At 46.5% G+C, this 27,176-nt stretch overlaps 1 long non-coding RNA gene across 1 annotated transcript in view; it reads right to left on the bottom strand.

Annotated features, from left to right (window-relative positions):
• LOC138521009 (uncharacterized) overlaps window positions 1-5,240 on the bottom strand; it is a 129,363-nt gene extending 124,123 nt beyond the window's left edge. Inside the window, exon 1 of the long non-coding RNA XR_011282913.1 lies at window positions 5,000-5,240. This is a non-coding gene — a long non-coding RNA (uncharacterized lncRNA). The remainder of the gene's footprint in view (window positions 1-4,999) is intronic.
• Window positions 5,241-27,176: the final 21,936 nt, after the last annotated feature.

Genomic DNA, 27,176 nt, shown 5'->3' with positions numbered 1-27,176 from the left:
ATAAAAGGCCTTGATACTGGGATTTGAACTGCATCCTCGTGCTAAAGAAGCCAGAGACTGTGCTAAATTCAAGTGTGCCACCTTTTCCCGTGCTGAAAACGTGGGGAAGGGAGGCCAATGGCTTGAATATCCTGACATATCATTTCTTGCACACTTTTCTTTTTGTATTACATTGATTCCCACACTATCTGTAATTAGAAGTAAGGATTGGCAATAGGTTTATTAGTATAGGCCCTTTTATTTTGACAGACTCGACAAGGACTGCGTTATTGTTATTTAATGGTCGTAGCTTGCTCCTATCTTTAGATTTAGGATAGGATTAGATAGGTATTTTTCAAACCCAGTTATAGTTCAATAAACACCCTTGAACTGTGGTCACTTGTGTCTGTTTTACTGTTTGTTAAAATGCCTTCCTTACACTTTGGAAGGTCTGTTTCACCTGCCGGCTCCCTATTGGAGGATACATACATTGTGATTTTCACAAACCGGCAGCCGTCGGTGGCAGGGACAATGCCGGCGGAAACACAGGCCTTGTGGATGCCCTTTTTAAGTGGAGCAGCTGCTCCGGGCCCTGTAGTGGTATTGCAAACGTGTTTCATGATACTTGTGCCCAAATACCATCATGAGGCTTGGCGCATCAATATACCCCAGTGTTGCATCCACTATCAACTTGGTGTGTAACCCTTGAAGGCAGTTTTTAACACATTAAAGCAGTGCTAAAAGTCTTCAGTTAACTGGACGCTCAGTTCATATAAACAAATAGGCCTGGTGTTTCAACTCCCCCACTATGCTATGCTGCTGCACTCCATTGATCAGGACTAATGCACATTTCACTAGCCCACAAAGACCAATTTCTCTTAAGCCCTAGACAAAAACATTCAGAATAAAAATGATTCTGGAAAAGCAGAGGTTGCTGATTGGCTTATCTCCCTAAAATGAGCACCATAATCTAAAAATTGCAATCCCCAAATCTCCCAGAAACAAATAGATTCACCTACCCATAATGAAATTGAACACATTATTCTGACTGTTTAAGTCTTTGCAAAAAAAAGGATATAGTAAGTATCAAAATCTCGGAAATTGGTATAAACATACTGACATCTGCATGTTATAGACAGATCTCCACAGCAGACACTCAACCCGCTGAGCTACCCCAATAGTTTATCTCTCCTGAGCTCCATGGCATAGATGGAGGCTTGAAAGCAATCATTTTAACTCCTTTTGGTTGCAAATAGGGAGAAAGGAGGGGTTAGAGGGAGTTGTCCAGTGCGGATTGTTAATACAAAGAAGGCATAATTTAAGGCCCTTGTTAGGTCAATGTCAGTCTTTTGCATGATGCGTAGGTTATGAGTCCAGTAAAGCACTTCATTCAGATTCACAAATATGATGAATACTCTGGGATGTTTATTAAACACATATAGAATTCCTTTGAGTCTAAGATTGAGGCTCGAAAATAGTTGCATACTTCACGTTCAGATTAACTTCTTTTAACAGCAGGTGCCTCAATTTAAAGCTAATTGGAGGTATCCCCCTTTACTTTCATTATATCATAATTCAGATGAACACACACAAAATAAAGGATGAAAGTACACAGTCCCAGGGACAAAATTATCTCTTGCTTGATGACTGCAAGTTTACATGGCCCACATGCAAAGGTCCAATCATGCAGTGTTGCCTGTGGCTGCCGATGCCTGCTCTGTTGTCCCTCTCCCAAGCCAAGTGACGAGTCAAGACTCGAGAGTGCTGCAGCATCATGGACTGCTGCTGCCCGGTGGGGTGGGGGACGGGTGGAAGGGGTGCATAATGGCAGCACAGTGAACTGGTGGTGGAGGCTGCGGCCGGGTCGCAATGAGCCTTGTCCCTCGCTTGCAGGCAGTCCCTGGCCCACACCCACTCTGTGAACCCAAGCAGGCAGCACAACGAAGGGGTACTTACTAGTTACATGTGGCACTTAAAAAAGCTCCAGAAATAAAGACATTAATTCATGTCTATAAGACTTTCCTTCTCTGACAAAAAAAGTGCCAGTGTCTGTTTGTGGGGTCACGTGCAAGCAAGTTCTAAATTGAAATAGTACCATCATTTTCATTTCCAGAAAACAAAACAACACTGATATGGCACCATGCCAACACCACTAGAGCACACGCACGCCTGGAACTGGGTTTAAACCAGATTCTGCGTTTTTCTGTTTTTTCGTCACATCCCGTGTCCTCTCACCATCCATTCTGTAGGCGCAATTTATAATATAGATAAAAGTATTTGCATTACCTACCAAAACCATCCTTCAAGGAAATCTGAATTTCCTCTGATTTATTTCTGTCTAAACTGAAATCACATTGCAAAAGCATAACAATGTAAACGAGTTGTGTTGACATGCGCAACTCTTTGTAATGGGCTCAGGCTGGCATGAGAGTGTGCATCAAGGCAAGCTGCTCCGGTTCCTGGCTGTGTTTTGGTGACGGTGTTGCAGCATTAAAAAGACGGATGGTAATGTGGCAAAGGCCTTTACCCTGCGTCATTTTAATGCTATTGCAAGGCACTTCTTGTCCCACTCCCAACCCAACCAATGCAGAGGTTTGAGGGGCATGAAATGAGGTGGCACGGCCTGGCTAAGACTAAGAAAATAACATCTTTTTTTTGTTTCTCGTCGCCGCCAGCTCGGGTAAAAATAGTCCAAATAAAAGCGGCGGCCACCCAAATAAAAGCTGCAACACATGTTGCAGGTGTTGTACCTGGAGAGCCGCTAGTGATTGGCGTAGCCAGAATTGTGTAACATGTGGGGCTGAAGCCAACATAGTAGGGCCCACACTAAAAGAGCCAGCAGAAGCTGCCGCCAAATGCACAGGAGTGACTCCGGGTAAAGAGGGAGGGCAAACTAATCAAGGGGTAGGTTTGGGAGGATCACCCCCTGGGAATTATATTTAAATAATAGGTTAAAATGGTGCATTTTACAGTACACTTTTTGTGATAAATTTGGTAGAAAGTCACACAGTTTACTGTCAGTTTTGTAGGGTAAAATATGAAAAAAAAACATTAGATACCAAGTCACCAACAATGCACAAGAGCATTTTCAAGTGCATTTTCATAATGCATTTGCCCACTATTTTCCAGTACTCTGCAAGTGTAAAAAAACATGTTCATACTGCTTGTGCCCACACATTCACATTCTGGCCCACCTATGTATGCCTGTAGTCCCACATAAGAAAATACTCCTGTTCGCTTTGTCCATAATTCCAGCAATGATACTATACAAAAACATGTTTATGCTGGCTCTGCCAATATATGCCATTATCCCCATGTACGCACATACTCCTGTTGGCTTTGCCTTAATGCCATTAAGAAAAGACATTCCACAGTAAGACAACATATCCTTGCTGACTTCACAAATCCCCTCTCTGCCCATGTAAGAACTCTCATCATGCTGTATGTGCTCCCTAACAGCAGTACAAAATGTCATGCCACAGTAGAAAATAATTGCCTTGCAGGCTGAACACATATCCCCATACCAATGTAAAAACACATGGTGTCTTTATTATTAACATCAGTCATAAAATGCAATGCCACAGTAAGAAAACATGTCTTTGCTGGCTATCCGGTCAGCTAGTTCAGTGGGTTGAGCACTTGCTGTTACGATCTGAGTGTGATTCGCAAGTTCAAATCCTGGAAAGGTCGATAAATGAGTACCAAATTCAGTGGGATGATAATTGTATGTAACTATGTTCTGTGTATAGTGCTTTCGCAAAAACGTGATATAAATAACATATCATTACAGAAATCCCCCCACGTAATAACGCTTATGTTGTACTCATCATGTTGTATAAATGCCATGCCACAGTAAGAAAACATTGCCTACGGGCTTCACAAATGTCCCCCACCCTTCCATGTAAGAACCCTTATTTTGGCCTTGACATTAACACCAGTAAATAAAACAAACCAGGCCACAGTAAGGAAACATGCCCTTCCCCATTTAAGAACACTCATAATGTTGTATTTGCCCTTAAACCAAGTACAACATTCCATCCCACAGTAGGACCCAGCCATCCCAACTGTCGTACCCTCCCCACACTCCACCCCCACCTTCACATAATAACACTCAAGTTGGCTTTGCCATACTCCAAAACGCCAGTAAAGCATGCCCTGCTCCTGCTCCAATGCCCCTCCCCGGGCCCTAGTCCCCCAGAGCGCGCGCAAACACACACAGGCACATACCCCAGTCATGCACCCATGCAGCATATTTTTCATTCACACAAGCACCCAGATCATTTACAGTGCACTCTCATTCTCACACAAAGTTGCACTCATGTACACCATTCACACTGCATTCATTCATATGCGTGCACTTACAGACACACCCTTGCATACATTCACCCACACTTTCCTACGCATGCATCCACGTCACATACATTCATACATGCATGCATACAATCCTCACATACACAAAAACATGTTTTTTGTTAATGCAAATAACTGGCAGCATGGGCTATGTAAAAGCAGAGCCCAGCAGTTTAGCCTTCAGCTTCAACATATGGGGGTCTACTGAAACCCCCTGTGCAGGCTTGTTTCCACTGCCTCTATGTTTGCTGCTGCCAGCAGTCATGATAATGACTGTACTCTCGCCTCAGAGAGCGGCGTATTTGCCTGTGTGACAGCTTCTTGCCCTCAGAGCCCTGGCTGGGTGTCACAGCAGAGGGATGTATGCTGTGCTCATGTCAGGACTCAGCTGGGGCTAGCGTTTTGGTTGCAGCCCCTGAGCTTCTATGGGGGGGGGGGGCGGCGCGGGGGGCTACAACCAAAAGAACCGGAATATAGCCTTTCCAGCCCCCAGCCCTCCTAGCGACGACCCTGATCCACTTTGAGAATCAAAGCCAGATTGTTAAAATAACTCACTAGTGAATCTGACTATTGTTCCTGTTTTTAATTACCTCTATATTGATTATTATGTTTTGGGATTTTGTATGTTGATTGTAAGTTTGATTGATTCCTTTTCTCCCAATAAACGTACCTGATAATGATGATACATTATAACGTCCCAGTCCAGGCTCCCCCTCCAAAACCTGAGCTTGCTCCAGACTCTTCTCAGGTTCATCTGTCCGGCGGAGACGTCTTCATGGGTGGTCAAGAGGGGTTAATGCCCTGGACAGCCACCTTGAGGGATGGGAGCCACATTGCTGCCTTATGCAAAGAGGTCCGTGCACGTACTGCAGCTCGAAACTGGTGCCTGCATGCTGTTCACAAGCACGTTCTGTTCTGATCGATTAATCCTGCATCACGTTCTGTGTTCTCTGTAGTACGCACAGTGAGACAGATTCTCAAGTGATGAAATACGCTAGCGCATCTCATTACTTGCACCAAAAAAAGATGCAAAATTCACAAAGGGGCCTTAAGGCACAAATGGCATGCTCTTACGAATGTGCAAAATGAAAGACCTTCCCCTGTGCCTGTTTGGACTACACACTGGGAAAGGTCCAATGCACACACTTAAATTTATGAACCTTTCATGATTTTTCTTTGAAGTGGGAGAGCAGCTGTGATAACGGATGCTCCCCCACTTGCATTGGTAACCTTCAAACATGGGTAAAAATGCATTAGCGCTTTTACGGCATTTCCCGTTGGTAGGCCCTTTAAGAGCATGCCACTCTGAAATACGCTCCAAGCATCCAGGTGGGGGCTGGGCCCTTCCCTATAAAGAATACATTAGTGTCAATGGGCCTCATTACGACACTGACGGTATGGGGTAAACGGCGCCGTTTACCCCGTACCGCCTCATTACGAGGTCCCCTCGCAGGACCCAGGAAGCAACGCCTGGTCAAACCAGGCGTGCTTACCGGGTCCCGCGAGGGGAAGAGGGAGCAAACAACGGCCCAACTCGTAAGGGCCCGTTGTTTGCTCCCTCTCCCATTCCAATTCAGCCCTATGGGGGCTGAAATGGGAATGGGGAAGGACCGGGTCCGGGTCCTTGGAGGGAGGAATTACCGGGCCTGGCCCAGTAATTCCTCATTCTGAGGACCCGGACCTGGACGCGATTTCGGCGGCAGCCATGCCGCCAATAGCGGCATGGCTACCACCGAGGTCGTAATGAGGCCCAATGTATTTAAGGGGGCTGGGCAGAGTATCTTTGCACAACTAGGTTAGCCATGCCTGGCTCGGCCACCTTTTAGAATCAGGTGACCCGCACATTTCTGAAATGAGCAGAAACCAAAAAAGCGGATAGTCTGCATTTCTTTCTTTTGCACTCATGTTTGAGAATCTGTCCCAGTTTGTCCGTTCACTATATCACATCTCGTGTAGTGCTCTCACCCTTCTGTGAGAAATATATTGATCACATGCCATCTGAAAGTTGAAATGCCTGTTTATAGATTTGAGTGACACGTTTTTCAAAAGATTGCTCAGTGTGAAAAACCCTCATTCCGGGGATGTGTGCTCATATGACAGATCACAGTACCAAATTGATATGATATGATAGGTTGTTTCTTACACGCTAATACCCTGAGGTTTCTAAGCGCGGACCCGGGAATCGAACCTGTTTTGCTAAGTGTCGTCTTGCTTCCAAGGTGACCACATTGCCCCTGAGCTATCCTCCCAAGACGAAATTCTTACTAGACCAACTCCACTTTTCTCATGTCTGAGGTTGATAAAAGTGTGCTTGTATAAATACTTTTGTGGGGGGGCGCTGTTGAGGAGCCGTCAAGATGGCTGCTTAGTGTTGGAGCTCCGTGCCCAGTAATCCTCCATCGAATCGCATTGGCGCGAAACGCCTGTACCTGCTGTGGAAACACTCGTCATATGCAGCGCTGATCACGGGCTACATCTATATCTAATTTGGGGAAAAATCGGACCGCTGGGGCCGAGTTGCGTCATCCTAACATCCGGGCAGCATGGGCTGGGTGGAGCCCGGCCGGCCGCGCTCTACCATGTGGTGTGGCTTCCTGACGACGCAGCTTGCAACCCCCTCTGCGGCGGGACCGGCTGCGGAGCCGGTGGTGAACCTCCCTCCCTTCCTCCGCCCTGGAACCTTTGCGCGCTGCTTGGCTGGGCCCCCTCCTCTCCGGAGGGGCCGAGACGTGCCCTCCCGGCTGGGCTTTGTGTGAGGCCTCCCCCCGGCACCGGCTCCCCCGCCGGCTCCCCCGTGGCCCCTTGGTGGGCTCGGCCTGCCCTGGTGCTGCGAGCGGCAGACACCTCCGGGCCGTGATTTCACCGAGCCCTATACTGCTGGAGGTGCCGCGGCTGCTGCGCCCACGGAGGGACCCGCCCGCGGGCGGCCAAGCCACTGGAGCCTGGAGATCGAGGTGAGGAGCTGGGGGGGCCACCGACACATAAATATAAGCCGCATCCATTGAGCACACAGTCCCCAGCTCCCGCACCTGACTACTGGGGCTGAATCTGGACCCTGCATCCTCACCACAAACTGTTGGCCCACCGCTGGGCTTCCGAAACCATCCTACCACACAACGCGGCCCTCGCTCTCCACGGGGCCCCACTCAAAAATACAGCCCACGCGGCTGAGATCACCCAGCAGGCATAAGCACACCTCTAAAGAGAGACTCCCCCCTGGCGCTGCCACAGTTGGAACGTGGGCACCTACTGTCACCCAGACCACAGCATCACCGGCGTGGGGGGGCCCTGCTCCAGATCCTCGCGCCTGGCCCCCCTGACATGAAGAATCACACCATCTGCTTTGTTGGACTAGTGGGGCTGTCCCCCTGCGTTGCGCCTTACCCGCCACTGGTCGCTGCACTCTGGCACCTGGGGCCCACTCTACCCACCTCTTGAGACTGATTTGATCTGGTGCCCTCCATCTGCTATGCTTGGGGGGCCCTGTGGTCTCCTGCTGATCTGTGGTCCCGGGTGCTGTTTTCCGCCCCCGACCCTCTGACCCCCGTTTCAGCACCTGATAAGAGCTCCAACTGAAGATATCTCAACGCTCTTGCTTGCCTGCAGGGGGCACGGCTTCGCGCCACCTTGTTCTGCTGCCCCCCGGGCCTACCAGACTCTTTCCCCGAATTGCGGCAACAACGGCTCCCTAACATAATACCATCTACCCTCGTAATGCCCAACAAGTCTTGCGGGGGAACCAAGGTGGGAGCCATGGACAAGTTTACCAAGCCAGCGCCCAGGGGGGAGCAGGGTGCCACCTCTTCCAATGATACCGACATGGAGGCCCCAATGGACCCCCCACAGCCCACAGCCCGACCTGGCGACAATGATGGAATCCATGGCAAAGAACTTTGCCTCATTCCACGAGAAATTGGACAATATAAATGCGAATGTGGCCTCACTTAGGTCAAAATTAGACCAACATAGCACCAGGATCACCAAGGCCGAAACCAGAATTGGGGCAAGCGAGGACAATGCACTCACCCTACAAAATACTGTGTCAGTGTTAGTGCGGGACATGAAAAGCGTCAAGGCCAAGTGTGACGATCTAGAATCGAGGTCACGCAGAAATGATATCTGCATTGTGGGGGTTCCGGAGTCGGCGCTTAAGGGCCGTATGGAGCTGGCGGTCGAGACCCTTCTCAAAGATCTCCTTGGCGACCCTCTGCTCTCACCGTTCTTCACAATCGAGCGGGCGCACCGCTCACTCGCTCCCCGCCCCAAGCCAGGCGACTTCCCCAGACCGATAATAGCGAAAGTCCTTAGCTATAGAGACAGAGACCATATAATGCACTTGGCACGAGAGAAGGGCGAACTAAGAATGGATGCAAATCATCAGAATTTTCCCGGACCTTTCGGTGGGGGTCCAGGCGGAGCGCAAACAATTTAATGGGGTGAAGAAAATGCTCCGAGAACGGAAAATTGAATATGCACTGTTATTCCCGGCACGTCTGAAATTCACCTATCATAAAAAACTATACTTTTTCACAGTTCTTGATGAAGCTGTCAAATTTATTGAATCACAGATCCCGCTGGAAGCACCTGTAAACGATTTGATGGACAATAACTGAAGTCTTCAACATTTCCTACGTAATAATTGAGACCACATCTCTCCTTGCCTGCTACCATCCGTCATTATTTTTTTGCAATCTAACAGAGCACACTGTTACCTCATTGCTGCCCTAGAGGCGCCTTTCACGCCACACTACTTGCTTAATTGGGTACACGGCAGTGGCGACCCCCACTGCAATTGCAATACCAGTTTCTTTGCTTTGTTTTCAGGTTTGTCCTCGTTGGGCAAACGGGTCGGAGTGGCCGGGTTTGACACGACACCCTGACATTCCTGTTACGGGTGGTGTAAACCGAGCGTCGCCAAGTTGGGGACGGCACGCAGATGGCCGCTCCATCGGAGGGTGCTATCACACTGCTAGTTTGTATCGGGCGGTGAGGGTGGGGGGTGGCGCAGTTGGGGAATGTTTTACAAAAATCATCAGAAAGGAAATGACTGGTTTGGAAAGGGGGCAGGTTTGTGCCTCCGCAGCACATGTAGTGGTAATCAGAGATAGATCCTTCTATTGGGATGTTCCATAAATGGCCAGCATGTCTTCATGCCACTGCAGCACACATGGTTGCAGACAGAGACAAATCCTCTATTTAAAATGTCCCATAATGTGTAATCATGGCTATTAAAATGTTGATGTGGAATGTTCGGGGATTGACAAATTTCACAATGTCCCGCAGGATCACAGCATATGCATAAAGACATGGGATTTAGGTACTCCTACTGCAGGAGACACACGCCCTGAAACTCCTATCAGCCAACCTGGCACAGTCCTGGGGTCCTAACAGATTCTATACCCAATTCTCCACCCTATCCAGGGGAGTCCTAACTCTCTTCCACAAATCAGTGAAGTTCACACTCCACACATCCCACATTGACACAGAGAGCAGATATGTAATTCTCCACTGCACGCTGGCTAACGACGAATGCTCGCTCGTGAACTCATACAGCCCCAACACTGACTCTCACGAATTTATAGATGCGGTGACCACCATCCTTATGAGATATGTGGAAGTTCCCATTATATGGGGGGGGAGACATGAGTCTGATACTTGATAATGCCCTGGACAGAACAACCACTACCCGCAGGGTTACGTCTCGAGCCACTAAAAGACTCTTTACACACATTTATTCCCTAAACGTACACGATGTGTGGAGAATGCTCCATCCCCAGGATAGAGATTACAATTTCTACTCAACAGTGCACGACAGCTCTTCAAGAATAGACATGTTCCTACTGTCGGGGAGCCGGGTGGGCAGGATGTCAGATGTCAAGATTCTAGCATGCATGCTCTCTGACCATTCCCCTGTGTTGCTGCAGATCCAACTGGGCAATACTCTGCCCGCCCACCCCGCCTGGCACTTTAAATCTGAGGCCCTATCTGACATTGTCTTTAAAGCTGAGATCCTAGCGGATATAAACATGTTCTTCGAGAGTAACAACCTGCAAGACACACCCGAGGGAACCCGATGCGAGGCATTTAAAGTTTACATAAGAGGGATGTGCATCTCAAGGGAGGCTGGGGTCCTCAAAACCATAAGTCAGGCCCTAAACAGCTCTGAAACTAAGCTCAAAACTCTAGAACAAGAACATGCCTCCACGCCAGCTCTGGCAATTCTAGCCAAAATGAGAACAGAACTAGAACTTTTTGAATCTTACGCTCTGAGCGAGGTGCGGTACTACGGTCACCCCGTGGCTGCCCGAAGGTATGGTGAGGGTGACAGGTCTGGAAGAACTCTAGCCAAGTTAGTGCGCACGGAGGGAGGCAGGACTCGCATAGATAGCGCTGTAGATGAGAATGGCCTATGACACTGGTCTGACCAAGCCATCATCGACACCTTCGCTTGTTTCTAAGCCAAGCTATATGGCCCCCAGCCGGAACACACAGCCCATGACTTGGACGATCTGCTAGAACGCATGCCTATGACCCTCATCTCCCAAAACCCTAAGGAACAGCTGGATGCCCCATGCACCCTAGACGAGATAGTCCAGGCAATTTCAGACATTCCAAAGAACAAAGCCCCGGGTCCATATGGGCTCACATCTGAGTTCTACCAGGAGCATGTTGCCATCCTGACCCCCATACTGTACGTGGTCTGGACTGAATCACTCCGGTTAGACACCCCCCCTCCCTAAGGGAAGCCCTGATCACAGTCCTCCCTAAACCAGGGAAACCCCCAGACGAATGTGGTTCCTATAGGCCCTTATCGCTTATCAACACGGACATGAAAATCTTTGCCAAAATAATAGTGAACAGGTTCCTTCCATTCATGCCCCAGCTGGTCCACGCAGACCAAAGTGGATTTGTTTCTGGCCGCTCTACTGCACTTAATATCCGCCGTCTATTTAATGTGATGTCCAGAATTGGCCCGAAGACAGACGCAGTGGCGGTCACGCTAGACGCCCAGAAGGCATTGGACATGGTTTCATGGCAATACCTATGCGCTGTACTGCGAAAACTGGGAGTAGGGCCAAACATGATCTCCTATGTAAAACTGCTATATATGGGTCCAATGGCCAGGGTGCTGGTCAGCTCCATTGTCTCCTCTCCCTTTGCGCTACACAGGGGCACTCGTCAAGGATGTCCGTTCTCCCCCATCCTTTTTGCGCTCACCATTGAACCCATGGCAGACCACATCAGGGATCGGCACACCGGTAAAGGTATTTCCTTACAAGATATGCCGGAAATCATCTCACTATACGCGGATGATGTACTCCTATATGTTAGAAACCCCTCCACATACCTAGACCCAATCATCCGTGATATAACCAAAATAGGCACGTACTCTGGCTTCACCATCAACTATTCTAAATCTGAAATATTTCCTCTCACTGCGGCAACCCAACAACCGTCCTGTGAATTTCCCCTACGCTGGTCCCCAGGGGGCATTAAGTACCTAGGGGTACAAGTGTCACTAACCAAAGCCTCCCTACTGATGGATAACTACGAGACAACAGCACAGCTCATTGAATCCAAGATGCTCAGATGGCGCAACCTCCCACTGTCCCTGGCAGGCAGACTGTCCCTAGTAAAAATGATAGAGGTCCCCAAGCTCCTCTATATCTTTGCCAATGTACCAGTGTGACCCGGGAAGCAATACTTCAAGAGACTCCACTCGTCGTGCGCCCAATTTCTCTGGCATTCTGGAGCTGTCCGCAAGAAGTGGTAACATATGACCCCACCTTACGAGAAAGGGGGCTTCGCAGCCCCGGGCCTAACACTGTACTGGATCGCGGCATAGGCCCAACATGCCACGCACTGGTACGCACACTCAAACCCACCCCCTCATGTCAAATTAGAGAAACTTGCAGGCGACTGGACCAATGTCATGACCCTATTACTACACAGCACGTTCCAGACTGACGCCCCGTCAGACCCTATGGCCACCACGATCAGAGCATGGAATAGGATTTTGAACTCTAAACAAGGACATCGGCCATATTATAAGTGGCTTCCAATATGGCAATTCCCAGGACTCTCCCCCATGCACGATCAGTACTTCCTGCGACACTGGGAGAACCTGAGCTATCGAGCACTAACTGATTTATACCCCGAAGGCAAATTTATCACCCCCCAAATGTGGCGACCCGAACACTGCAACTCAGCGCTTGAGCTGCTACAGTACATCAGGCTAAGAGCGGCGGTCCGGGCAATGTGGCCCTCGTACCCAGACGAGCCCCCAGACTCACCCAAACTTCAATACATAGCAAACTCTACAGGCGGCAGGGGCATAATATCCTCTCTGTATAGAATGCAACTAGAAACACTAGAGAATGCATCTCTCAAACCCCGGGAGGCATGGGCTAGGGAGCTGGAAATGGAAATCACTGAAGGAATGTGGAACAAAATGTGTGCACACACGCGCAAATTCTCCCTCAGCGCTAGATTCCGCTGCATACAGTATAAACTCCTCAACAGACTTTATTACACACCGCAAAGAGTGGCGAAATTCACTCACACTCCGGCTCACACATGCCCGAAATGTAAATCTGAAGAGGCAGAGATCATATACATATGTTTTGGTCCTGTGCTGCACTGAGTACCTTTTGGACGGAGGTAGCGAAAGCGCTCGCAGAAATAATTGGGTCTCCAGTAGACCTTGATCCACTGGCCCTGTTTTTTGGGATATGGGCTGGAGAAAATGCAAAGAAAATGTCAAGGTTTTTAAATATAAGTGCTATTGTCGCTAAAAGATGTATATTACAATGCTGGAAGCGCCGCTCCCTCCCCCCCACCCTTGGGATGTGGTTGAAAGCCCTCACCTGGGTACAAATGTGTGAAGAAGAGTATATCCCTACCTATGTCATCCTGCCCCAAAAATGTGTGAACCGAATTCGGCAGCTATCTGAACAATAAAGACGAGGTTGAATGGAGCTCCACCACCCGCCGGGCCCACCTGACGCATCATAAGTACAGAGCACCTTGCGCACCCTCGTGATGTCAATACTCCCTCCCCCTCCTCCATTCTGTGTTGTCGTGGAAAAATACATGATGTAATGCCTAAATGCGATGTTATGATTTCTGTTTATCTCTATGCAATATGTGCTATACCTGTCTTAACTTTCTGCCAATAAACAAAAGTTTAAAAAAAATAAAATAAATACTTTTGTGATAATAACACTTACTGCGCTACAAAACTATGTACCTGCAACAGATAGCACGAGCTATTAAAAGTATCTTAGCATCATTATGCTGGAGGTCTAGAGCTTTGGTTTCTCCGAACGAGGGTTGTAAAAACTAACAGCCACCCCTAGTAAAGAGCATAAAGTGTTAGTTGGGAGATATGATTAGGTAGTCAAATTCAAGACTGTGCAACCAAAGTGTTGTGGCTCATATGCTGGCTTTGCCAGTGGAGGTTACAGTGATTCTGGACAAATCAGTATTCTGTTGCTTTTCATGAGAAGGTTTGCCTTCTCGGGGGTCGCTGCTGAGCGGCAACAGACATGGAGGCTTAATCGTGAGGCTCCTGACCGTCAGAAATACTATCGCTGTAATCCTGCATTCTGCCTTAGTGTTTTGAAAGTCTGGAGGTGTGGAACGCTGGGAAGGGGGTGATCGGCGTCTGTACCATCTGCTGAGGCTGCAGGTGGTTGCGAGCCGCATATCCAACCCTGCCTGGATTGTGGCGTGGGCGCCATGCTCCTCGCCAGAGGATATACCTCGTGACCGGCGGCCTGTGACACTGGGTGCCCCTGGCTCAGCGCCGCCCTGCTGATCGGGGGCGAAACATGCAGCTCCTTGGTGCTCTCAGCGAGGTCTGAGCTGTGGGCACCGGTGGTGGGGCTGCGGTGCCTGCAAAACATAGGGCACTTTGGTGTCTTACTGACCGGGTGGCTCCTTACACGGAACGGGATGCCTGACATTGAATCTTTGGTCCCCAGAGGCCGATAGTGTGCTGTGCAATCCTGGTGGCCTCCAGAAAGCTGCACATTGGAGGTGGTTGTGTGAAGCAGGGCTACGGGTAACGTGATAGAGTTGATGGTCCTGGATTTACAGCGGTTTGCATTCTCCGTCTTTGATGTATTGCAAGTACTCATGGGCGTAATTTTAGGGGGGACAGGGGTGTTTGTCCTCCCCAACTTTCATGGCACACGATTTTGTCCCCATTCATTTGGGTGGGGCACCTTTTCTTCAGATGTCATGTCCCCCCCCCCGAACATTTTCAGGAAAGTTACTCCACTGCAAGTACTTAATGTGAAGGTGCAGTCATGGCAGGCTGGGAGTCAGGAACATTATTGGTCTGTTTTCACATTGATTGCTGAGTTCAAGCTGCTTGCATACTGGTAAAGCCCCATTCTAGTACTCTGGCATAGGACCCCATATTGGTTAGGGGCAGCACTTGGTAGGTTGCCCTGACCATCGAGTGCCTGACTGGATTGGGAGGCACCTGGCACTGTTGAGAAGGAGGGGGTGTCGGCTGGGATCTATGTGTATTATTTGTGAGGCTCTCAAGGCTGCCTTGCCTGGAGACAGATACACCTGCTGGGACATTGTTGGTATCGGGAATGACAAAAGGGGTAGCCAAGAAGCATGACCCAGTGAATTCCTTTGCCAGTACTTGCAGAGCACAGAGTTCTGGCCCGGCTGCGTAGACTAACCCGGCAGGTGAGGCTGTGGGGCCTGCCGGAATGGAATCTCTGAGGGCTGCAATACAGTCTGGGTTTGCCTCTGTTAATACCAAACTGGATGACATAGTGGCCAACATCAGCTCCATGAAGGCCAGGATAGATAAAGAAAACAGGCGCATCACTGATAGTGAAACAAGAATTGAGCAACGTGAAGATACAGTCCTTTCACACGATCAGTTGCTGAAGGGGGTCACGAAAGAGCTAACGGCTGTTAGAGCGAAGTGTGAATAACTCGAGTCATGTTCCCGTCGAAATGATATATGTATAGTGGGAGTGCCGAAGGAAGCAGTGAAGGGCCCTATGGAGCAATTTATGGAGGGTCTCCTGAAGTCTCTTTTTTAGGATCTCACCTTTCCAGCACACTTTCTGGTGAAACACGCACACAGTGCCCTGGTTCTTGCTCCTAAGCCTGGTGCACCTCTGTGCACAATTATAGCACGACTGATAAATTATTGCCATAGAGACCACATTTTGCGTTTGTCCAGAGAAAGGGGCTCGCTCCAATTTGAGGCCAGTACAATACATGTGTATCCGGACTTCACGGCTGGGGTCCAGGCAGCCAGACGATCATCTGACTCGGTCAAGTGTCTGTTGTGAGAACAGCAGGTCCAATATGCCATCCTTTACCCGTCAAGACTCTGTATTTTGCATGGGGATAGGGCAATTTTTAAAAAAATTCTTGGGACACTTTGCACCACATCGAAGGGTCTATCCCCCTCGCGGGGCAGATGTCCTCAACCAATACCTGACTGCGCACTGTCAGATTGGGGTGCACTGTTTGTCAGGGGGTGTGGGGTTGGAATGTTAAAGTTAAATGCTTTACAGACAGAGCAGCAATTATATTGTGGCCAGGGGCTTTGCTAGGGGGGGGGGCTAAAGGGGCTATAGCCCCTGATCTTTTGGTTATAGCCCCGGAGAGAATCTCAGGAGCTACAGCCAAAAGATGAACTAGCCCCCAGTCCCAACAGTTCCGACAACAGCATAGCCCCGGGTCTTTTCCAGACCTAGCAACTCCCCTGATTGTGGCACAATGGGTGTTGGGTTTGAGGAGATGTGGCGAGGGCCATGAACATGGCTGGTCCCGATGACAGTGGAGGGGGGAGCCAGTTACCTTTTCGTCATGGAATGTGAGGGGATGAATAACCCAATTAAGTCAAGGAAGATACTGGCGTATGTTGCTAGACATGAACCAAAGGTGCTTCTGTTGCAAGAGACGCATGCGTTGGGGAACATGCATGCAGCATTTCCCCCAAGATGGGGTAGCCAAAGTTACTACACTAATTACTCCTCACAGGCTAGGGGCGTATTCACCATGGCGCATCCTTTGATCCCATTTCAGGTTGTGAACAGTGTGATTGACCCAATGGGCTGGTATGTGATAGTGTGGGTAGTTGGCTTTGTTAATACCTATGGCCCTAACATCGAGGGCCCTGGTTTCTATAATGCTATTTTTGAGATAATGATGATAATGACGCTAGCCATTGATACCCCCCTCGTTTGGCGTGGGGACTTTAATGCCATTCTGAATTACATCCTCAACATGTCCTCCATAGCCACACGAGCAGGATCTGCCACTGCGTTGGCGCTTTTCTATATTATGCACCATTTGCAATTGGTTGGTGTCTGGCGCTGCCTTAAACCAACTGCCAGAGAGTATACCTAGTACTTCACTATACATGACATGATGTTGAGAATTGATTACTGGCTAGTGTCCACCGTTATGTTCCCTAACGTATGAAATTGTTCCATTCTGCAGCACACAATGTCTGATCATTCCCCGGTTGTGTTGTCCATTGATCTGCACTCACAGCAGTGGCCTTGTCTGCTCTGGCGGATGTTCCCAGCCATGCTGTTGGATACCGGGCTGGTGGCCACCCTGCAGGATAAGATTGATGACTTTTTCAGAATTAGTATGGGCTCAGTGTCTCGTTGTTCCATGGTGTGGGAGACATTTAAGGTTTGGATATGGGGTGTGTTGCTATCGGCTTCGGCAGGTGCTCTTAAATCGGTTAGGGGTGAATTGGGGAAGGTCGAGCGGCACCTGAGGCAGCTGGAAAACAAATACAGGTTGGTCAAAGATAGGGCCTTGTTGGGGGTGATTAAAGGGAACCTATTGAAATTTCAAGATCTTGCGGAAAAAGAAATTAAATATGTGGCTAAACCTTTGAGAGCTAGAGAGTATGGGGAATCGGAGAGACCCAGTAGGACACTGGCACGGGCGGTTAGAGTGGAGCGGGAATTGCAGGCCATTACTGATATCTACGGTCCATCTGGTGAGGTTGTTGTGACTAATTACGGTGTCAACAGGGTGTTCAAAGATTATTATGCTAAGTTACACGCCAATGCAGATACTTGTACCGCTTATACCTTGGAGGAATTCTTGGTTGATATTGAGCTGCCGGAGCCTCCCCAGGAGGGCCGAATGGCCCTTAATATCCCCATAACGCCAGAGGAAGTTAGTGCAGCTATTGCATCATTGGCTTCGGGTAAGGCACGTGGATTGGACGGGTTGGGGGTGGAACTGCATAAGAAGTTAAGGCACAAACTGGCGCCTAGGCTGTCGCAGGTGTAGGAGGAGTTATAGGAGACTGGGAGTTGCCACCCTCCCTCAGAGAGGCTATTATTACTGTACTATTAAAGTCCAATAAACCATCAGCAGACGTATGTTCTTATAGACATTTGTCCTTAATTAATGTAGATACGAAAATATGTGAAAAGGTACTCTCCTCCCAGCTGCTTCCATATATGACGCATCTTGTGCACCCACCCTGATCACTCCGCGTATACTCCTGGTAGATCCACTGCCCTGAACCTTAGGCGGCTGTTTTGTATTATGTCTCAGATTAATCATCAGGCTAGGGTGGCAGCAGCCTCCATGGATGCTGAGAAAGCTTTTGACTCAGTGTCATGGAGGTTTCTGTTTCGGGGACTGAAATGCAAGCAGCATGGGCAGTAATTTATCAACTGTGTGCGCTTGCTTTATTCGAGGTCGGCGGCCCGGGTCAGCACTAATCATGATATTTAGCAGGAATTTCAGCTTGTCCCCATTGCTTTTTGCTCTCACCATCGAACCCCTGACAGTGCACATTCGGGCATTACACGGGTGCAGAGGTATCTGTATATCAGGCCCCCTCAAGTCATTTTGCTCTATGCCGATGACCCCATTCTGTATGTTAGGGACCCAGATGTTAACCTAGAACCCATGATGGATACTGTCCATGAGTTTACGTTATATTCAGGATATAAAATCAATAGATCAAAGTCTGAGCTATTCCCGCTTACAGAGGCTACGATGGTTCCATCAGACTTAACGGGGTTCAAATGGGTTCCTGAGTGACTTACATATTTGGGTGTAGTGGTCTCAAGGTCACGTAAATCACTGTATGCAGATAACCATGCGGGATATCTACAATTACTCGGGCCAAGTTTAAGGTGTGGTCTAAGCTTCTCCTCTCATTATATGGTAGACTCTTGTTACTTACAATGATATTGCTCCCAAGGTACTGCATTATTTTTGTAATGTACCCATATGGCCGGGAAGGGAGTTTTTCACAAGTTTAAGGTCGCTTGTGATGGAATTTATATGGAATCGTCCTCCTTTGATCCAGTGCGTACGGCAGTCAATGCATGGGCTAGAATATTTCGGAGGCTGGCCCTGACTGTTCCATACAGTAGGCAAATCCCGCCTTGGAATTATCCCAGTATACCTCTGATGTATGATACAGGAATATGCCGGGTCTGGGAGGTGAAGGAACAATTGGCAATTGGGGACATGTTTCCTGGTGACAGATTTGTGTCATGTGATGAGTTCAGATCCAGGCTGGGTGAAGGCTTCCTGAATCTGTGGCACTACTATCGAATCCAAAGTTCTGCACGACAGCTGTGGCTGACCTTCCCGCTAGAACATGAAATTCATGAATGTATTGAGTCAATCACGGGAGGGGGGATAATAGATGCATGATGTTCAAGCTGTACAGCATTAAACAGGCGCACAGGGATGCAAGAATAAGGCCAGTCAGAAATGGGAGCAGGTTGTGGGCACCGAATTCACAGATATACAATGGACTCGGTACTGCCAGCTGACTAAAGAAGTGCCTATGAATGCTGGATACCGGCTCATACAATTTAAGATGCTTAATCAATTACATTATTCCCTGCTAAAAATGCTAAATTCTCCTCAGAAGAGTCTGGTACATGTCTGAAATGTGGGGTTTGCCTGCCAATCCGTACCATATGTTCTGGGAATGTCCTCCTGTCAGTGTATATTGGCGGAAAGTGGCCCAACTTTTTAATGATATTGTGGGGATTCCGCTCGACATGTCCCAGTCCAAGTACTTGCTGGGAGATATAGCCAAGGTCCCGGTGGTTACGAGAAGATGTTTTAATTTGGCTTGCATGGTGTCCAAAAAATGTATTCTGCAGCGATGGAAATATGCGCTGGCCCTTACTTGTGAGAAATGGCTCAAAGACTTGGGGCCTCATTACGAGGTAGGAGGTAGCCATAGCTATTAGGTCCGGGTTCTTGGAATGGGTACTTACCGTGTCATTCCAACCTTGGAGGACCCGGTAAATCCCCATTCTGAGAACCATTCCCCATTCCCATTCGCACCCCCATAGGGCTCAATGGGAATGGGGAAGGAGCTAATAACGGGCCCGCTATTAGCTCCCTGGGCCCTTAGCGGCCCCCGTTTCCATTAACCCCTTACTGCCGACCTCGTAATGAGGCCCTTGGTGTATACAAGTGAGAGGGAGGACATTTTTCTAGCTATGGTGACTGTGACCTGCCGGCCAAAAGACATTTGGGCCCCACTGTGTGCTTACTTGGCGCAATGCGGAGAATTTACCAACGGGGTACAAGGACGGCCAGCACTGAGTTGAACATTGGGATCCCATTGTACGGGTGGGTGGGCTGATGTTTGGTTATCACTGTTGGTTAAAGTACAGATGCCACTCATGTTTTGCTGCCAATGTATGTATCTTCATTTGGTAATTATTCTGTCTGTCTAATATGGTTGAAAGTAAAGTTTAAAAATAAAAAGAAGTTGTGCATTCTCAAATGCGGGTGGCATTGTTTAGGCCATTGCCTGATTTTTGGGTATTTTCGGCAGGTAATTTGAGTAAAGGAGTCAAAGACAGAAGAGAGCTGAGTAAATGTCACAGTCCTCTAGCGAGAATATGTTCAGGTGTGCCTATATCGCACAAGAAATGGGCTACTTCTTAATACAATTTCAAAGGCACCTTTGCACATCATAAATAAATGCCAGCAAGTCTGTTTGTTTGGTGTATTTCAATCTTTAAAATACTAATAGAAAAACTCAGATGAAATCTTTTAAGCTCACTTCAATTAATATTCTGTTACTTGTATATTTGCCTTGATTATGGTGCACATGAAGCAAGAATCATTCTCATTTTGCATAACATTCTTCTATAAAAACTTGTTTTTAAATATTGTCAAGTTGGGTTATTATGTGATTTGCATACTTTCCAAGTCAGTTCTACAAAACAGGTTATTATTTTAGCTTATGAAAGTCAAACATTCACAAATAATTTCACCTTGTGCTATGATACAATGTGGGAAACAATGTTTCTACTGTAGAAATTGCATATTGTCTTAAATCTCAGCTTCAACTCTTAATTAACTTGTGTGATCCTGTGCAACTCATTAAATCTTGTGTACCGAACCAGTCAAAATTGCCATTTTCTACAAATGTCAACTTTTTTCAGCCCCTTATAGTGATTTACGGAATGATCTTCAAAAAAAGTCTCACTCATAGTTTAACTAAATAGTGGCCTTGATATATTGCACATCACAGAGTAGTTTGCTCTTCACTGACTAATAATAATCTCTATTTCTATAGTTCTCTTCTAATCTCAGTCTGTGTTTTCATAAATGTACCTTTCTGGTAGCTTGTAATTTATAGCCAAACAAGAAATGAGTGGGCACCACAATGTTCATCATATTATATTAAAGTTCAGAATTAGTATTAGAATAATTATGTTAGGTATATCAACCAAAATAATGATATTCCCAAAATATTTTCAGGAGCTGACAGTCACGAGTCTGGAGATACCCTGACCCAAAAAAACAACTGTACAAGGGAAGGCTAGGTATAAGCACCGAGCCACACTGTCGCTCTCTGTTGTACCCAACTCGGCGATGTTGAAATTCAAAAGAATTCAGTGTTTCTGTTTCAAACTAGTATTGTTCATAGAGTAAATTGCATTCAACTGAGATTTCATAATAAATCGATATGTGCTTTGCTCCTTCAAAATCAAGTTTATATCCAAAAATGTTGGAAATTCACTAATAGTCTCTTAGTGAGGGAACAGACAACATATTGATGTAGCTTAGACTTAATTGCCAATGCATTTCGGAGTTCCCTCCTTCATCAGGGCGAGTCTTTACATAGTACAATAAAACATCAGCATTATGTAAATACAAATACAAATGAAATGAAAGTAGGAAAAACATCACATACCAAATCCAAATGTTGTCAAATGTCGCCAGAGTGCACATATAGGAAAGAAAATAAGATTGCATTTATTAGTGAGGTTTAAAGAAATGGCGGATCAGTAAAAGATGGCAAAGTAGGCTTATTGTTACCTATCTGATAGTTGACTGTGTGAAATTAAGAAGAGTTCCTGAAAATGCCAGAATCTCCTGTGTTCAACGTCTATGTCAGAATTACAAACGGCGGATAATGTCACTTCTTAACACACTCTGTGGATGAAAAACCACGTGTCAGTTCTTGTAGGGGTGCCAAACGAATAACTTGTGGAAAATATTAATGCTTAAACCCACCTGCAGTGCAGATGGACTGCATGCATTCAAAATCTCAGGTTCTGTAGTGCAGAAAAACCGTCAAGGACGTGAGCGATCAGTGCTCGTCTGTTTCAAAAATGCAGTGCGGCAAGAATGCCGAAGTGGAGCGTATTCTGTGGATGGGATAGAACTGTAGTGAGTGCTAATGATCATACTAAAGCGGCGATGCCTGTATGCAATACTCTGTCTGAACATACCTTGTTGTCAAAGCTGACGTTAAGCACGGCAGACAGACTGCGTGCGCTCGGATTCAATGCTGATGTGAATCGTTGACTAGGCAACCGTAACGCAAAAAGCGTGGTGCACAGGAATGGAAGAAGAGCCCTATCTAGAGCATTATGTGCTTTCTTTATTAAGCTCCATTGGCGTGGCAACATGGGTAGTTCGGCGCGCGTGCCCCATGATAGTGGGAGTGCACCGCGAACTACAAAAGAGTCCATGTGGACTACAGAAACAATATTATGAAGTTAGATGTGCTGGTATGCATGTGTGATATTGCTAAATGAATTAATCACTGGAATGTAATCTGTGTGTAACAGAAATGTGCTGTTGACCACATTAAGGAAGGGGAAAGAATAATGGAAGTGGAGAAAATACTCAAATAATACACAAGTAAACAAAATGACCAAAAATATGAAGCAGCTTGTGCTGTGCAAAATACAACCTTAATGCATAAGTAGAAAATTTAAAGCACCCCGAGACCTAAATGGTGTCACCATGGGCGGCACCTTGGGTCCCAGACCATGTTGTCCAGGAAAAGGTCACATGGGTGCTAATGTAATGATTGTGATGCAAACATAAGTACTTTTCAAATTTCCTTGTTTACCAATGGTGTGGGGAAACACAGGATGAGCTTCAATATGTTTACATGCCACAACGGTGCCTTAACCACATGGGTTGAACTCTTGCATAGAATGGATTGTTCAAAACTAGATGTCCATAACTGCTTAATCAAATAAAACAATGGAAATTGATCTCCTCATTGAGACCATTGGGAGTTAAGCTCCATAGCTTATCGATCCACTAAGTCTCTCTTCTATTGAGTCTTAAACCCAAATCTTCATGGGGATTATTCTTTGTGAGTACTTCCAAGATCTGGAACCTTATATGTGTGAGATTATGTCCCTCCTTAACACAGTGTCATGCTACTGCTGAATTAATGTTCTTATTTCGAATACATGAGCGATGCTCGTTCCAACGTGTTTTAGCTGCTCTGGTGGATTGCCCCACATATATTTGCCACAGGGGCATTTGATTCCATAGATGCTGTTGATACTGTCACAAGTACCATCAATTCTAAGAGAGATTTTCCTGCCTGTGCGGGGATGATACACCATGTAACCTTTAATCACAAAGTTGCAATTAGAACAATGTAAACAGGGGTATGTTCCAGTGTGTTGTGTAATGGGTTCCTTCATGGGTGGTCTGGTCCTTACAAGTTCATCCCGTAAGTTACGGCTTCTTTGGTAGGCAAAAACATGAGATTCACCAAGCAAGTATTCTACTCGGATATCATTCTTGAAAATACTTCAATGTTTCTTTATTGTGTTTTTAATAAATTTGTTGCTTTGAATTGAAAATTTGGAGACATATATATGTGATTTGAGCTCTTTCTTTGTTTTTGGGGTAGTAGTTAGTAAAGTATCATGGTGAAGAGCATTCACTTTTTGGGTGGCAAGCTCTAATTTCTTTTTTTGTATCCTCTTGCGATGAACTTCTCTGACATCTCGGTAACATCTTAAAGGTAACATGGTGTATCATCCCTGCACAGGCAGGAAAATCTCTCTTAGAACTTATGGTACTTGTGACAGTATCAACAGCATCTATGGAATCAAATGCCCCTGTGGCAAATATTATGTGGGGCAATCCACCAGAGCAGCTAAAACTCGTTGGAACGAGCATCGCTCATGTATTCGAAATAAGAACATTAATTCAGCAGTAGCCCGACACTGGGTTAAGAAGGGACATAATCTCACACAAATAAGGTTCCAGATCTTGGAAGTACTCACAAAGAATAATCCCCATGACGATTTGGGCTTTAGACTAAATAGAAGAGAGACTTACTGGATCGATAAGCTAGGGAGCTTAACTCCCAATGGTCTCAATGAAGAGATCAATTTGGATAGTTTTTTTCGATTAAGCAGTTATGGACATCTAGTTATGAACAATCCATTCTATGCAAGATTTCAACCCATGTGGTTAAGCCACCGTTGTGGCATGTAAACATACTGAAGCTCATCCAGTGTGTTTCCCCACACCATTGGTAAACAAGGAAATTTGAAAAGTACTTATGTTTGCATCACAATCATTACATTAGCACCCATGCGACCTTTTCCTGGACAACATGGTCTGGGACCCAAGGTGCCACCCACAGCGACACTATTTAGGTCTCGGGGTGCTTAAAACTTTCTACTTATGCATTAATGTTGTATTTTCCACAGCATAAGCTGCTTCATATTTTTGGTCATTTTGTTTACTTGTGTATTATTTGAGTATTTTCTCCATTTCCATTATTCTTTCCCCTTCCTTAATGTGGTCCAACAGCACATTTCTGTTACACACAGATTACATTCCAGTGATTATTTCATTTAGCAATATTACACATGCATACCAGTACATATAACTTCATAATATTCTTTTTGTAGTCCACATGGACTCTTTTGTAGTTTGCGGCACGCTCCCACTATCATGGGGCACGCGTGCTGACCTACCTCAGTTGCCAAGACAACGGAGCTCAACAAAGAAAGCACATAAGGCTCTAGATAGGGCACTGCGTCCATTCCTGCGCGCCATGCTTTTCGCATTACGGTTGCCTAGTTAACGATCCACATCAGCATTGAGAAATCCGAGCGCACGCAGTCTGTCTGCCATGCTTAACATCAGCTTTGACAACAAGGTACGTTCAGACAGAGTATTGCATACAGGCATCGCCGCATTAGTATGGTCATTAGCACTCACTACAGTTCTATCCCATCGACAGAATACGCTCCACTTCGGCATTCTTGCCTCACGGCATTTTTGAAACAGACAAGCGTTCTTGACGGTTGTTCTACACTACAGAACCTGAGATTTTTAATGCGTGCAGTCCATCTGCACTGCAGGTGGGTTTAAGCATTCATATTTTCCACAAGTTATTCGTTTTGCACCCCTACAAGAACTGACATGTGGTTTTTCATCCACAGAGTGTGGTAAGCAGTGACATTATCCGTCGTTTGTGATTCTGACATAGACAGACGTTGAACACAGGAAATTCTGGCATTTTCAGGAACTCTTATTAATTTAACACAATCAACTATCAGATAGGTAACAATAAGCCTACTTTACCATTTTTTACTGATCCGCCATTTCTTTAAACCTCACTAATAAATGCAATCATTATTTTCTTTTCCTATATGTGCACTCTGGCGACATTTGACAACATTTGGATTTGGTATGTGACGTTTTTCCTACTTTCATTTAATTTGTATTTGTATTTACATAATGCAGATGTTTTATTGTACTATGTAAAGACTCGCCCTGATGAAGGAGGGAACTCCGAAATGCATTGGCAATTAAGTCTAAGCTACATCAATATGTTGACTGTTTCCTCACTAAGAGACTATTAGTGAATTTCCAACATTTTTGGATATAAACTTGATTTTGAAGGAACAAAGCACATATCGATTTATTATGAAATCTCAGTTGAATGCAATTCACTCTATGAACAATACTAGTTTGAAACAGAAAAACGGAATTCTTTTGAATTATAACATCTCGAGTTGGGAACAAAAGAGAGCGACAATGTGGCTCGGTGCTTATACCTAGCCTTTCCTTGTACAGTTAGCTTCTAATTTATATCCACTATCTATTCCCTGCAATGGTATGGGTGGGTTTCTCATCACTTCTAATCTGTTTCTATGCTAGAGCATTAATCCATTCTGTAAGAGTGCTAATATGAGTCCTCTATCTATGCTGGAGTATGAATACCTTCTTCGCATGGCTACTGATCTTTGTCCTGCATCTTAGAATAAACTGTCCTCGTGGCTGCTTTTTTAGAATTGTGTCCTGTACCATCATAGTGGACTGCTAATGTTGGCCTTGAAATGTCACTTGCTTATTATTTAGATTCCAGCAAGTCTGAAGGGGGAAAAGGGAACTGGCAGTGAGTATGCATGAATACTTTCATTGCGGTGTAGCTTATCAAGCTATGGCAGTGATCGCATTGAGTGTGGGGGCAGGGGACACAACCAGAGATTCTGGCTCCCTTCATGCTTTTGTTCGGGGGTAGATGGGTCTAAGGCATCTGTGCCCAGGGCCCCAAAGTTCCCTAAAATGGCTCTTCTCTGGGGACTTTGCAGCTGCCCCAGGATCACCCCTTCTCTTCAGTATCCTCTGACCCCTGGTCTATTCTCTCATGCGGGTTTTATCTCCCTCACAGTGTAGCTGTTTTGGCTTGGCCACTGATGCCCTCTACCTCTTCTTCTCCTACTGTTATCGCAAAGTCTTTCCTGAACACCGTCCCAACATCCACACAGCAAGGTCGTGTGTTTCTCTTTTCTTATTGAGGCTTTTCCACTACTTTTTCCATTTACAGTTTTGATTGGAGTGTCTAATGGTAGGTGAGGCTTAAGTGGTTCCACCCCCTCCCTATGTGTGGAACCCTTTCCCACATGCTTAATCAGGTGTGGTCTGTCCTCTAGTGATTCCCTTTGTCTCCTGTTCATGTACCCATGGCCCGAGGGTTAAAATAAGGTATCCTCTGTCTTGAGGTCAAGCATGACTATAATGGCAGCCGAGTGGCCATTTTGCTGGTTGGAGATGGTTCTAGAATTTGACGTCACTCGCTAAGAAGATTGCATTTGCACTGTGGTTGTGCACCTTGTGTGTTTCCCTTTTTTGCAAATGCCTCTTGTGCATCTTTATTGTACTCTGTGGTTTGTACACCCAAGGTTTACCTGATGAGGAATCTCGCTCCAAGCAGAGACTCGTGGTTTGGGACCAGGCAGAGTAGTCCATTTTCAAGGGACATTGTATTCTTTGCAAACCTATCGAGGGGCTGGTTTTCTTGGGGGTTTCCTCCCCTCAATACCACTGCCTTCTGAATTTTGTACTATGGGGCACCTCTAATTTTTCTGGGATACACTAACAACATCTCCCTTAAGGGCTGACTGCAGCATGAGTGATGGGGCGAACAAGGGGAGACTGAGGGAGCTCTGGAGGATCCCCATATATCACCTCCACAAATCTCAACCCATAGTCAATAGGTTCTTCTGGCCCCCGGAGTTGCACAGGCCATCTTGCATGCCACCCCA

Source organism: Ambystoma mexicanum, chromosome 1q, assembly GCF_040938575.1.
Source record: "Ambystoma mexicanum isolate Mex_15411 chromosome 1q, UKY_AmexF1_1, whole genome shotgun sequence".
Lineage (NCBI taxonomy): Eukaryota > Metazoa > Chordata > Amphibia > Caudata > Ambystomatidae > Ambystoma > Ambystoma mexicanum.
This window is presented reverse-complemented; position numbering and strand designations above follow the sequence as displayed.